Consider the following 15,673-nt stretch of genomic DNA (forward strand, 5'->3'; position numbering starts at 1 on the left):
GCTATGATGTCAAGCGTTTTCAGCTGTTGGCTGGACGTTGGAGGGGAGAGAGAGACTCTCGTGGAGAAAAATACTATTTTAAAATAAAGTAGTTTAGAGCTCTAGAGAACTAGACCCCCTTGGGTATCGATATACAGTCCACGTCAGAGAGAGGGAAAGAGGAGGTGTGTAAAGGGAGAGACATTTGCCTCGCTGTAGCCAACTTTTTACAGACGTGACTAGCTCGCCAACTGACAAACAGCCTGTTAATACAATGCCATGGGATTATGAATAAACATGATCAACCAAGAGCTCAAGTTCACGCAAGATCGTCCGTTGAGAGTGTAAATAACGCCCGACCGATTTAATTTTGGACACCGTTTTTGAAGAAGACGAGAACGTGGCTGATTCCTTTTGAATAGCCGACTTTTGTTGTAAAAACAGTGAAGAAGGACTTTTTTGTGCTCACTGTATGTGCATAGGAACCTGTTTTTCCACCGCTGCTTCGATGTTCTGTTGTTTTCCGTTGTGTTCATGCCTGACAATTCCCACGGAAACAGACCCACATAGCCGCTCGCAGTAGGTAAGTGTTCTTTTGTACAGCATAAATTAATTATTGTAAATTACAGCCCATTATCCTTCCACCGCAGACAATACAATGTATCAACTTTAGGCTCCTTCAAACAGCAGGAGGAAGACCAATGTAACTGAATTCTACTGTGAAATGTAAGTGTAGTTCCTGTAGAAGAGCTTCTTCTGTTACATTGTATATTTTCCCTGCTGTTTGAAGAAGTCTGCTGTGAGATGCTCATAAACTTGTTTTAGTGACTGTACACCCTTCTTAACATGATTTTAATAATTAATTCCATAGAGTAAGTATAGGCTAAACTTGCAATTTTGTTTTATTCATTCAGTAATTTATCATATTATTTTGATGTCACTCTCCAGTAAATTAATGTCTGGGCTCTGTCTCAAGATAATTTCAGTAGAACCTATTGGGCTATCAGACAAGATAACAATGTAAACTACTTGGGCAGTTAGCCTTTGTATGGAGAAAAGCCTGAAATTGATTGCTTGTTATCTTAACAACTGTTATCATGATTCCTGATCTTATTGACCAGATAAGCATTGTTATGTATTTTCTCCTTGTTAGCTATAGTTACACCTTGCTTTTTTTGGGGGGGGGGAGTCCCTCCATGGCAGAGGAGTCACACAGCGTCTCTAGCTACACCCCCCTCTATGCTCTCTCCCACATCCCCCAGCCATCTACAAAAAAAATCCAGTCGACTAGCTCGGGCCAGATGGCTTTGCCTCAACCACTCTGGGAAAATGCAGAGATGGGGCCCTTCCCAGCTCTGGAGAGAGAGAGGCAGATCAAAGAGAGGAGGAAAGAGCAAATGTTGGGGTGTGTTACTTAACTCCTAGTCCTTGAAGGCCTGTAGTGTACTGTGGATGAGCTGTTTTTCCACTCTTACCTTTTAATTAGCGCTGAAGCACTCATCATCACTCTCTGGGTCCCCCAACCAGCATCCTTGCGCTTGACCTCAGGAGGGGCCCGTCTCTGCCTCAGCCACCAGGGATGTCCTAATTCTGTCTGGCTAGAAACTACTTTCATTTCCTGATTGTCTCATTTCACTCACCACCACTGATTTGAGAGTACGTAGGTGAGATGTATAGTGACTGGAAATCCATCCATGGTTTTCTCCAATAGCCATTTTCACACTGGCATTTTTATCCCAGGATATTTCCAGGGCGAACAGGTTGACAATATTTTCAACCTGCATGGCGTCAGCCCTGCTTTAGGACCAGGGTTGTAACAGGGTCAGAATGGAAAGGAGAGGTAAGAGGAGAGACACACTTGTCTGGCCTTATTGTAGCCCTGACTCTGAAGGCTAGGTTATTCATAATAGTCATTGGTCAGTCAGACCTTATTGTGGAAACTCTTCTACTGGTGGTGTCCAAGTGAAGTAAAAAAAGTCCTTTACTCTACTGTCCACTCCTCATCCCCATAATAGACCATCAGCTGTGGTAGCAAAGGTCAACCCTGCCGAGGCTCGTTTGTTCCGGCCAACAACATGAACCGTCAGAGAGTTGAAAGGTCTCAACGTTAGCTTAGCATCTCTTCATCTGTAGGAGGATGGAGGGGGGCGGGGAGAGGTCATGTTTAAATAAGACTGCTGTTGCAAAGCCAGGGAAAGTGGTATACCATCAGTGAGGGGGGTGGAGAGTGTAGCATCCGAGGCACGCTCCCTGTCCTGTTGATCTGTAACGCAGTTGGATATCCTGGCTTTTTCTTTTCTTTTTTTTTTACACCCCTTTTTCTCCCCAGTTTCGTTGTATCCAATTGTTTTTTAGTAGCTACTATCTTGTCTCATCGCTACAACTTCCGTACGGGCTCGGGAGAGACGAAGGTTGAAAGTCATGCGTCCTCCGATACACAACCCAACCAAGCCGCACTGCTTCATAACACAGCGCGCATCCAACCCGGAAGCCAGCCGCACCAATGTGTCAGAGGAAACACCATGCACCTGGCAACCTTGGTTAGCGCGCACTAACCCGGACGACGCTAGGTCAGTTGTGCGTTGCCCCACGGACCTCCCGGTCGTGGCCGGTTACGACAGAGCCTGCGCGCGAACCCAGAGTCTCTGATGGCACAGCTGGCGCTGCAGTACAGCGCCCTTAACCACTGCACCACCCGGGAGGCTATCCTGGCCCTTTTTGCGTGGTTGGCAGTTTTTATATTGTACTTTTACCCCTTTTTTGCCGCAATATCCAATTGGTAGTTACAGTCTTGTTTTATCACTGCAACTCCCCTACGGACTCGGGAGAGGCGAAGGTCGAGAGCCATGCGTCCTCAGAAACACAACCCAACCAAGCCGCACTGCTTCTTGACACACTGCTCGCTTAACCCGGAAGCCAGCCACACCGATGTGTCGGAGGAAACACCGTCTAGCTGGCGACCAAAGTCAGCTTGCTAAACCCTCCCCTAATCAGGACGACGCTGGACCAATTGTGTGCCGGCTCATGGTTCTCCTGGTCACGGCCGGCTGTGACATAGCCTGGGATCGAAACCGGGTCTGTAGTGACGCCACTGCGATCCACTGCTCCACTCAGGAGGACGTGCTGAGTTGGCAGGTTTGAGATAATGTAGAACTGAAAGTTTGTTGAAGTTGAACTTTCCATGGTCTGACAAGCCTGCTTGGTGTTCTCGGCATCAGGTTATTTCAGGCCTGTGATTGATAGATCCTCTACATTTTTTGTTTCTTATCATGTACAGGGACCTCTCTTCATAGACGTGTTCTGGGTCTGGATATCCCAGTGTTTTGTCCCCTGTAATGTTATTGCCATATCTATATCCGCATTGTAAAATTGGTTAAGGTAAAACTGGAAGTAATGACTGCACAGAGCAGACATCCTTGAATATGCAGACAAGGGCAGTCTCTCACATGATAATGTTTATCACCAGATGCATTTAATTGATTATAATGCCAAGTAACATTCTAAACTGTGTCTCAAGAATCCCAACACTCTCTTCTCCCTGGGGCGGCAGGGTAGCCTAGTGCTTAGCGCATTGGACTAGTAACCGAAAGGTTGCAAGTTTAAATCCCCAAGCTGACAAGGTACAAAGTCTGTTGTTCTGCCCCTGAACAGGCAGTTAACCCACTGTTCCTAGGCCGTCATTGAAAATAAGAATTTGTTCTTAACTGACTTGCCTAGTTAAATAAAATAATTGTGTCACAGACCTTCAAGTAGCTAGGTCACTGGACAAGAGCTCAGAAAAACAAGGCTAGCTCTGTTTAAAAGCGCAGGCCTTCATAGTACAGTAATATCCTGTCACTGTGCAATGACTTGATCCATGTCTCCATCCTCTGACCCCTTAACTAAAACCCAGATTAGCATTCCTACTCTGGCTGGCCACACGTCTCTGTCTCCTGCTGTTCTACCTCAGTACATCAGAAGTGTCTGGGATTACCCCTAATTCCTTTCACTTTAACCCCTTGCAATTCAGAGAGGGGACACAGTAGTACTGTAATGTGGATTTCAGCTACTTTATCGGCTTGGGTTCTGATAGAGAAAAGCCTTAGTGATACAGTATTCTTGTATTTTATCACACTGTATATGAAGTGTTGACTCCCAGTCACAGTAGGGGAGAGTGGGGTTTTTTAAGCAATTTTTACATTCAACATAAATGGAAATATATAGTAATCAATGGAAATATAGTGTTCTGGTCACACTTTATTTGGAGAGTCTGGGTTGTCTATCTGTAGATGGTCATTCTATCAACAAACTCTCTGTTGATAAGAAACTGCTTGCTAAGGATATGGTTAGGGTTTAGAATAAGGGTTAGGGTAAGGGTTAAGTTTAGGGTCAGGTTACGGCTAGGTTTAGGCTTAGTAGATAGTCTGTAGAGTATCTACAGATGAACTATCCAAATGAAGTGTTACCAGTATTCTTTCTAACAAAGATATCTACATATATTACAGGATGTTGTGTATCCCTGGAAATAATCACAATTCATGTAAACGTAACAGTTTTGAAAACAGCTTGTCTTTTGGCACAACTCACTCCGGGAACCTGGTAAGTTAAGCCACCTATACATTTCTTTACTGAATGAAATATTACTGCTACCTTTTTTGAAACAATGTCTATCTCTATTTCCCAAACACAATTCAACAAAATCACAATTGCTTTTTTATCTTTGAATAATTCTAAGCATCTTTTAACACAGGCTTAACACCTAACAAACACTTAGTACTTTTTAAAACACTTTTAACGTAGGCCCAGGCCCTGTTGTTACATCATACCATACTTGCCTTATGCCTGGGAAGAAAATACTTCAGTTTGCTCAACTTGTCATTAGCTCAACCATTGGCTCAACTTACCCCAAGGCAACCATTTTTTACTATATTAGCCCACACAGCTACAAGGATGCCTTTTCATGCTTAGGTTAAGGACCTCATATTGAAGCTTATCGAGACCCCAACAGATGTATAGAACAATCTTTAAATGATTTACTTTGGTTTAGATACAAGCATCATGAAACCTCTATAAATTCATTTGAGTTGGTGAAAATGGTTTTTTGGACCTAAATTGCTCCACTTTTTTCATGGTTTTTTTTTCATGTTTTTTTCACGAAATGATGACCTCTTACTAAAAATTGGTCAAATTATGAATTTTGTGTATGATTTCCTAGAAACAAGGGCGGCTCAACTCTCCCCTACAATGTGTTTGTCCTAATCATTTTTTTTAGCAGCAGCATAATCATCTAATACAACATAGTCATCAAATAGTGAATGAGTTACAGTCCTGATTTTCATCATATCCCATGGTTGTGAAGCATTGCTCTACAAGCCAAGGCAATTAATTTTTATTTTGCCTTTATTTAACTAGGAAAGTCAGTTAAGAACAAATTCTTATTTTCAATGATGGCCTAGAAACAGTGGGTTAACTGCCTTGTTCAGGGGCAGAACGACAGATTTTTACCTTGTCAGCTCGTTGATTTGATCTTGCAACCTTCTGGTTACTAGTCCAACGCTATAACCACTAGGCTACCTGCCTCCCCAGCCAAGGCAAGCCAAAGCCTGGTTTAGGCAATATACTGCCCTGGACAGTAGCCTATACTCTACTGTACTGGACTGTGTTGGTCCTGCACTGGCAGAGTGTATTTATACAATGACCACACTAGGATCTCCCACAAATGAGCCTCTACAGTTAAGAAAGACTCTATTTCCAGGCTATGTTGAACCTTGTTGGCAGAAGGAGATGCTTGTTGTGGGTTAGGCCGGGAGATGGACAGAGTCTTGTCCTGTAGCGTTAGCCTAGGAGGGGGGCGGTGGAGAAGTATTTGGGTTTGGAAGAGACCTGTTGTCTCATTAACCGAGCCGAGTACCTAAAAGAGGGGTAGCGCTGGTTTTTGGGGTCTTGGAGTTCCACTCACACCCATTCATAGACTCAAAGTATTGGGTGATGTTGTTTTCTTTTGGCTAAGAGGATGCCAGAGAACCTTTGTAGTGTACACAAAGGAGGGGTTATGGGAGATATTTTAGGATGGGAGAGACCATAAGGAGGTACAATTATACCCTGGCACCAGACAAACAGACGTTGGGTGGAATAGAAGAGCAGTTCTGCGCTGCTGTAAATGACAGAGCTGACCTGGAAGTGGCAGAGACCAGAGCTAGAAAGACGCTGTGTGGAATAGTGAACACTTCAAGGCCCATCACTCCCCCCCACTCCACGCTACAGTAGATAGAGTCTAGCTGTTACCGCAAGTAATATGTACACTGAGTGTACAAAACATAAGGAACACCTCCTCTTTTCATGAGATAGACTGTCCAGGTGAATCAAGGGGAAAGCTATGATCCTTATTGATGTTGCCTGTCAAATCCACTTCAATCAGTGTAAATGAAGGGGAGGAAACAGGTTAAAGAAGGATTTTTAAGCCTTGAGACAATTGAGATATGGATTGTGTATGTGTGCAAGACAAAATATTTAAGTGCCTTTGAGTGGGGTATGGTTGTATGTGCCAGGCACACTGGTTTGAGTGTGTCAAGAACTGCAACGCTGCTGTTTTTTTCATGCTCAACAGTTTCCCACGTGAATCAAGAATGGTCCCCCACCCAATAGACATCCAGCCAATTTGACACAACTGTGGGAGGTATTGGAGTCAACACTTTCAACACCTTGTAGAGTCCATGCCCCAACAAATTGAGGCTGTTCTGAGAGCAAAAGGAGTTGCAACTCAGTATCATTTTGATTAAACTCTCAACTCAGATACATTTATACAAGGACCATTCAACTGTTACTTACAGATAGTAGCTTATCTTAGCAGGCTAACATTTACAGTGCCGTTAGATTTGAATATTACCTCAGCAGAATGTTGTGGACTTGTCCAGACCCTTGACAGCTAAAGAGATGAGTTCCACGAATATATGCAATATTTGAGATAAACTATTACAGTTGAACATTCAAACCTGGGTATCCCGAGCAGTACACGGTCGCCAGGTGCACGTGTTTCCTCCGACGCATTGGTACGGCTGGCTTCCGGGTTAAGTGGGTATGGTGTCAAGAAGCAGTGCGACTTGGTTGGGTTGTGTTTTGGAGGACGAACGGCTCTCGACCTTCGCCTCTCCCAAGTCCGTACGGGAGTTGCAGCGATGAGACAAGACTGTAACTACCAATTGGATACCATGAAAAATGGGTAAAAAAAATGTTTTTGTAAAAACATTCAAACCTGACTGACCTCAACACTTAGGTGGATTTTTTTCCACTTGCTGTGGCTAGACATCCACTCAGTGGTTTTTGTGTTCATGGTGACTCCCTCGTACTCCGTCTAATCTGGCCTTGTAATGACTCTCTATATCGTTATATCTTAAATCCTTTCTAGTCTCGTAGCTATAAACTGTGTGACGTGTAGACCTAATTCTTATGTTGGATGTTTGCTCTCACAAAGACCCCACATCACTCTTTCACTTTAATGATAAGTACACTACATTTACTATCCAAATAATCAGATATTGTTATTATAGCCTATTTCACTTGTAGGCTATTTAACGACTGATTGGAAATATAATGGAGATGGAAGGAATATCTGGCTCTGAACTACATTCATATTGCCAGTCTGTAGAAAAAGGCTTCCCAGTTTGTATAAACATGGAATTCTTGATGCCCTTGGGTGGGGATAATTAGAATGTGTGGATTGGGGCTTGTATATTTGCGTGAGTGTGTGGGTGCGTGACGTGTGGGTCTGTTGATGCATATTTTGTGGGTGTGTGTGTATGTGTGTGTGCGCGTGCCTGTGCCTTGAATCTCCAAGTCTGTCTGGGTGTTAGTGGGAGTTGTGTTGGAACATGCGTGGAAGTAGGGGTGTGTCTACTTGTGTGTCCTCTTGTGTCATACACACGTGACTCTGCCTCTCGAAAAGGCCTCTCATTGTTTCTCTGTTACTCCACTTTACTGTACGCTTTTTCCCTTTTTTATAAGGAGCTCTCTACAATCAGAGTTGAAAGGCCTTCATTGTCTGGGCTTTTCTCAAAGACAAGCTTGGAGTGGAAGGGCTTGATGGAGAATAGGAACTCTCTCTGAGACTGTTAAACTATTTGAATATTTAAAGGGATATACAGTATGTTAGACTGTGTTAGACCATGTGTTAAACAGTGGGTTTCCTGGAAACTCATTCAGACATAATATAAAAGATGTGTACACCATCGGAGACAGTTTTCACAGGTACTGACTTGTCTGGCAAGTGAAGAAATGTATAGGCTACACAGGAGTTGGAAAGTAGATACATTTTAATTGATGTAGTTCTGTTCTTGTTTATTCATGTTCTGTATTAGGGCATGTTTGATGTTTTTGTTTGGACCCCAGGAAGAGTAGCTGCTGCTTTCACAACAGCTAATGGGGATCCTAATAAAATACCAAATGGTTTGGAGGGTTGTATAGTGATGTATGATCTTTTATGATGACTTTACAGAGGTTTGTTATTTTGGAACATCTGCACAAGTTTGAAAGGTCAGTGTGTATGGTCGTAGAGTGCATGTCAGTGTTAGGCCTAGTTGTAAACTTACTGCCCCTCAAATCACTTTCTATACATTCTCACTCTGTAATTACTACTTTCTGAAGGGTTTACAGCCTACATTCTCTCGCTCTCTCTCTCTCTCTCGCTCTCTCTCTCTCTCTCACTCTTTGGAGAGCACTGTAGGGTCCAGAAAACAGTGGGGACATTCATGGGGAGAGCTCTCGGCCAAGCCTGGCTGAATGAAGGCTGGAGACATGTAGGAAGGGCTGCCACGGTGCCAAAATCACTGCAAGGCCCCCCCTCTGCCTCATTTACTCTTGAGGAACAAAGTGTTGTTTGAGAGGCACTGGTCAGAGATTTAGGGAGAAGAGAGATAGAGACAGTCTGAGAGAGAGAACGATGGCGAGCTCTGGCTTTAACACCAACTTCAGGGAAAACATTTCTGAATGCGAGGATGTGAAAGGAGGTCTTTAGGACTAGTAGGTCATTCATTCCATTCTCGTTTCATGTTCAGATGAATCATTTCCTTCCTTAGTCAGCGTGGATGAGTAAAGGTTATCATAGATCTGTGGTTTACCATAGGGGTCAACTCATGATACATTTTTGGGGGAGAAAATTCACTTAACTTGTAACCTTGGTATTTATGTTCCTCCTCAATACAACATAGTATCCATTCTTTGCCTTATAAGAGATAAAAGCGAAGCAGTCTGTGGCTGTCTCTCAGTAGACCACTGTCAAACACTGTTTGATCTCATGTGGAGTGCATCTCATTTTCTTCTTGTTTTGGAGATGGAATAATGAACGAGTTGTCCCTTAATTTCCCGTCAAATGAGCTCCCAAATGGAACAGCCTGATTTAAAAAGCGGGATTTTCATGTTTTCATTCTCTGCCCAAAACAGCCATTCACTTGTCAGGACTGCCTCTAGCATTCCTCAAGATCGACAAGTTCAATTTAGCAACGACAACGTCTATTTTGTGCAGCAATTTGACTTTATAAGAACAAAATGGAAGAGGTCTTGGTGCATTATAGATCAACATGTCTTTCATTACTGGATTTGATTTGATTATAAATAATTAGTGACCAGGTTTCAACATGAAAGTAAAGGTTCAGACAGGTCAGTGATAGAGGTCGACCGATTATGATTTTTCAACGCCGATACTGATACCGATTATTGGAGGACCAAAAAAGCCGATACCGATTAATCGGACGATTTTATTTATTTATTTATTTATTTATTTGTAATAATGACAATTACAACAATACTGAATGAACACTTATTTTAACGTAATATAATACATCAATAAAATCAATTTAGCCTCAAATAAATAATGAAACATGTTCAATTTGGTTTAAATAATGCAAAAACAAAGTGTTGGAGAAGAAAGTAAAAGTGCAATATGTGCCATGTAAGAAAGCTAACGTTTAAGTTCCTTGCTCAGAACATGAGAACATATGAAAGCTAGTGGTTCCTTTTAACAGGAGTCTTCAATATTCCCAGGTAAGAAGTTTTAAGTTGTAGTTATTATAGGAATAATAGGACAATTTCTCTATACCATTTGTATTTCATTAACCTTTGGCTATTGGATGTTCTTATAGGCACTTTAGTGTAACAGTTTAGCCAGTGTAACAGTATAGCTTCCGTCCCTCTCCTCGCTCCTACCTGGGCTCGAACCAGGAACACAACGACAACAGCCACCCTCGAAGCAGCGTTACCCATGCAGAGCAAGGGGAACAACCACTCCAAGTCTCAGAGCGAGTGACGTTTGAAACGCTATTAGCGCGCACCCCGCTAACTAGCTAGTCATTTCCCATTGGTTACACCAGCCTCATCTCGGGAGTTGATAGGCTTGAAGTCATAAACAGTTGCTGGCAAATGCACGGAAGTGCTGTTTGAATGAATGCTTACGAGCCTGCTGGTGCCTACCATCGCTCAGTCAGACTGCTCTATCAAATCATAGACTTAGTTATCATATTATAACACACAGAAATACGAGCCTTAGGTCATTAAAATGGTCAAATACGGAAACTATCATCTCGAAAACAAGACGTTTATTCTTTCAGTGAAATATCGAACCGTTCCGTATTTTATCTAATGGGTGGCATCCATAAGTCTAAATATTCCTGTTACATTGCACAACCTTCAATGTTATGTCATAATTATGTAAAGTTCTGGCAAATTAGGCGGCCCAAACTGTTGCATATACACTGACTCTGCGTGCAATGAACGCAAGAGAAGTGACACAATTTCACCTGGTTAATATTGCCTGCTAACCTGGATTTCTTTTAGCTAAATATGCAGGTTTAAAAATATATACTTTTGTGTATTGATTTTAAGAAAGGCACCGCATCGATTATATGCAACACAGGACATGCTAGATAAACTAGTAATATCATCAACCATGTGTAGTTAACTTGTGATTATGATTGATTGACTGATTGTTTTTTATAAGATAAGTTTAATGCTAGCTAGCAACTTACCTTGGCTTACTGCATTCGCGTAACAGGCAGTCTCCTCGTGGCGTGCAATGAGAGGCAGGTGGTTAGAGCGTTGGACTAGTTAACTGTAAGGTTGCAAGATTAGAACCCCCCGAGCTGACAAGGTAAAAGTCTGATCTGCCCCTGAACAAGACAGTTAACCCACCGTTCCTAGGTCGTCATTGAAAATAAGAATGTGTTCTTAACTGACTTGCCTAGTTAAATAAAGATGAAATAAAGTTGTAAAAAAAAACAAATCGGGCAAATCGGCGTCCAAAAATACAGATTTCCGATTGTTATGAAAACTCAGCCATAATTAATCAGCCATTCTAGCGTCGTCCGGGTTAGGGAGGGCTTGGCCGGTAGGGATGTCCTTGTCTCATCGCGCACCAGCGACTCCTGTGGCGGGCCGGGTGCAGTGCGCGCTAACCAAGGTTGCCAGGTGCACAGTGTTTCCTCCGACACATTGGTGCGGCTGGCTTCCGGGTTGGATGCGCGCTGTGTTAAGAAGCAGTGCGGCTTGGTTGGGTTGTGTATCGGAGGACACATGACTTTCAATCTTCGTCTCTCCCGAGCCCGTACAGGAGTTGTAGCGATGAGACAAGATAGTAGCTACTAAAAACAATTGGATACCACGAAATTGGGAAGAAAGAGGGGTTGTTGTTTTTTTACAAAATGTTTAGATTTTAGTATGTGTGTGTATATATATATATATATATATATATATATATATATATATATATATATACAGTGGGGAAAACAAGTATTTGATACACTGCCGATTTTGCAGGTTTTCCAACTTACATAGCATGTAGAGGTCTGTCATTTTTATCATAGGTACACTTCAACTGTGAGAGACGGAATCTAAAACAAAAATCCAGAAAATCACATTGTATGATTTTTTAAAAAGTAATTCATTTGCATTTTATTACATGACATAAGTATTTGATCACCTACCATCCCGTAAGAATTCCGGCTCTCACAGACCTGTTAGTTTTTCTTTAAGAAGCCCTCCTGTTCTCCACTCATTACCTCTTTTAACTGCACCTGTTTGAACTCGTTACCTGTATAAAAGACACCTGTCCACACACTCAATCAAACAGACTCCAACCTCTCCACAATGGCCAAGACTTGAGAGCTGTGTAAGGACATCAGGGATAAAATTGTAGACCTGCACAAGGCTGGGGTGGGCTACAGGACAATAGGCAAGCAGCTTGGTGAGAAGGCAACAACTGTTGGCGCAATTATTAGAAAATGGAAGAAGTTCAAAATGACTGTCAATCACCCTCGGTCTGGGGCTCCATGCAAGATCTCACCTCGTGACGCATCAATGATCATGAGGATGGTGAGGGATCAGCCCAGAACTACACGGCAGGACCTGGTCAATGACCTGAAGAGAGCTGGGACCACAGTCTCAAAGAAAACCATTAGTAACACATTACGCCTTCATAGATTAAAATACTGCAGCGCATGCAAGGTCCCCCCTGCTCAAGCCAGCGAATGTCCAGGCCTGTCTAAAGTTTGCCAATGACCATCTGTATGATCCAGAGGAGGAATGGGAGAAGGTCATGTAGTCTGATGAGACAAAAATAGAGCTTTTTGGTCTAAACTCCACTCGCCGTGTTTGGAGGAAGACGAAGGATGAGTACAACCCCAAGAACACCATCCCAACCGTGAAGCATGGAGGTGGAAACATCATTCTTTGGGGATGCTTTTCTGCAAAGGGGACAGGAGGACTGCACCGTATTGAGGGGAGGATGGATGGGGCCATGTATCGCGAGATCTTGACCAACAACGTCCTTCCCTCAGTAAGAGCATTGAAGATGGGTCGTGGCTGGGTCTTCCAGCATGACAACGAATCAAAACACACAGCCAAGGCAACTAATGAGTGGCTCCGTAAGAAGAATCTCAAGGTCCTGGAGTGGCCTAGCCAGTCTCCAGACCTGAACCCAATAGAAAATCTTTGGAGGGAGCTGAAAGTCTGTATTGCCCAGCGACAGCCCCGAAACCTGAAGAATCTGGAGAAGGTCTGTATGGAGGAGTGGGACAAAATCCCTGCTGCAGTGTGTGCAAACCTGGTCAAGAACTACAGGAAATGTATAATCACTGTAATTGCAAACAAAGGTTTCTGTACCAAATATTAAGTTCTGCTTTTCTGATGTATCAAATACTAATGTCATACAGTAAAATGCAAATTAATTACTTAAAAATCAAACAATGTGATTTTCTGGATTTTTGTTTTAGATTCCGTCTCTCACAGTTGAAGTGTACTACCTATGATAAAAATTACAGACCTCTCCATGCTTTGTAAGTAGGAAAACCTGCAAAATCGGCAGTGTATCAAATACTTGTTCTCCCCACTGTATGTATATATACATACATATATACATTTTAGCCAAAGACTGCTATGCTAGCTTTCTAGTCTGTGTTTTATACATGTGCAATAAGCATAAAACACAATTATCTAAGTAATTGTCAACTCGTTCTCCTTCTGAGAATTAAGGTAGGCCACTTGATTTCAGCATCTGAAAATGGACAGGCATGCTGTTCAAACAGATGGAGACACACAGAAGGGTGAAATATAAAGATTGTAATATAAAGATTAGCTGGCTACTCACTAGCAGCGGGCTTGTGTTTCAGGGATTGTTTATGAGACCTGTGTTATTTTTCTATAGTGTCTGCTACCAGAAGTTAGTCAGTATTAGTGGATGTGCATTGTGCGTGGGTCTGGTTACATTTGTAATAAAAAGGACATTTTCATAGACGGACTTGAAAGCCAGATCAGGGATTATTGGTTGTGGCCTATGTATAATTTAACAAGCCCTGAATTCATGAGATTATTGCTGACTGTTTGAAATACAGTGAATTTGACCTTTAATTGTACAACAAAATGTATTTAGAGGAAAAATTATCAAAAATCTAGATGCTGTATACATCGGTAATCGGCCATAAATTAAATTTTTTTGAGGTAAGACTAAAATAAGTGCGCTTCAGTCAAAACATTGTACATTTAAAAGTCTTGACACTGGATGTCTTTGGCCCTACTATCAATCACTTTTTATGTATAAACCCACCTCAACCACTCCAGTAACCCTGCACATTGAATAAGGTACTGGCACTGACCTGTATATACTTGCATTCTCAAGTTTCTTTAACTCACATTGTAGTCCTTGTGTGGTTTTTATTTTAATTGTAATGTTTTATTCTATTTTCTATTGTTATCTATATTATTATTATCACTGCATTGTTGGCAAAGAGCTCTCAAGGTAATTATTTCACTGTACTGTTTTACGGCGAATAAACTTTGAAACTTGAAACTAGATTTAACTAGTCAGATAATCAGTGTTGGTGTTGACACTCCAGCCTCCAAACCCAACTCTGCTCTTCCTGCTCTGCTTCCTGCCCTCAGGGAAGGTTCACCTCCAAAACAGCCCTGCCACTGATCTCCACTTCCTCTTCTGGGCCACAGCTTCCTGCCAATGAGAGAGCAGAGTGGGGTTAGGGGTCAGAGGTTTGAGGTTAAAGTTTCCGGCCTTGTGGATGGAGGGTCAGGAAACCCAATAATCTAGTGTGGAAAACATATGCATGTATCTATGTTATTTGTTCTTATGGTTCGCTTTAGGAGGCAGCCATGGTCTTGACAATTTTCCAACCATGTCAACAAGTATGCATGAATCCACGCATGTTTCTCTAAGGCAACCACTGTTGGTACAAGATGGACGCCATGAAGTGTGTTGCTCCCATCATGTCCAGACTGTTCTCCAGTCTCCACTGCCAGTCTTTGGGCAGGACACGGTGGGTACGGTTTTTGGCATTAGTGGTCATGGAGGATTATGTTTATAGCTGCAGCTGTAAAGGGGGGTAGCTGTAGACCCACGGGCATCATGCCCAGTCAGGGGGAGACCATGGCACAGTCACACATACCCCCCTGTGCCAACCTGTGCCTCCAAACAGCTGGGCTCTAATGTTGAATTCTCAGCTGCCACCTGCCTTAAAGCTAGAGCACCTTGGAATCCCTGACCTTTCTCACACCCCAGCAACCCTCTGAGTTGTTAATTAAACACACCCAATTAGCTATGTGGGGAACCCAGGCATGTTCTCAGCTGTTGTGGCTTGAGCTAAACCCCGTCCCACCCTCTGTCCCTCCCTGGTGTTTGTCAGACAACATTCTAAAGTATTTCATACCAACATGCTCCGTCATCTAAGTGTGACTGTGAGGTTTACCACTAAAACATTTGCTTTTTGTTTATCTCTGTATACTTTTTTTAAAACTAGGCAAGTCAGTTAAGAACAAATTCTTATTTACAATGACGGCCTACCCCGGCCCACCCCTAACGACGCTGGGCCAATTGTGCACCGCCCTATGGGACTCCAAATCACAGTGGTTCCTTTTAACATGAGTCTTCAATATTCCCAGGTAAGAAGTTTTAGGTTGTAGTTATTATAGGAATTATAGGACTATTTCCCTCTATACCATTTGTATTTCATTAACCTTTGACTATTGGATGTTCTTATAGGAACTTTAGTATTGCCAGTGTAACAGTATAGCTTGAAGTCATAAACCGTGCAATACTTGACGCACAATGAAGAGCTGCTGGCAAAACGCATGAAAGTGCTGTTTGAATGAATGTTTACGCGCCTGCTTCTGCCTACCACCGCTCAGTCAGAGACTTAGATACTTGTATGCTTGTATGCTCAGTCAG

At 42.6% G+C, this 15,673-nt stretch overlaps 1 protein-coding gene across 1 annotated transcript in view; it reads left to right on the plus strand.

Moving 5' to 3' along the window:
* The window catches only part of LOC115143080 (transmembrane protein 198-like), a 27,151-nt gene continuing 11,478 nt past the window's right edge, over window positions 1-15,673 (plus strand). The window contains exon 1 of the mRNA XM_029683101.2: window positions 1-562. The gene's annotated coding sequence lies outside the window, so the exon portion shown is untranslated. The remainder of the gene's footprint in view (window positions 563-15,673) is intronic.

Source organism: Oncorhynchus nerka, linkage group LG15, assembly GCF_034236695.1.
Source record: "Oncorhynchus nerka isolate Pitt River linkage group LG15, Oner_Uvic_2.0, whole genome shotgun sequence".
Lineage (NCBI taxonomy): Eukaryota > Metazoa > Chordata > Actinopteri > Salmoniformes > Salmonidae > Oncorhynchus > Oncorhynchus nerka.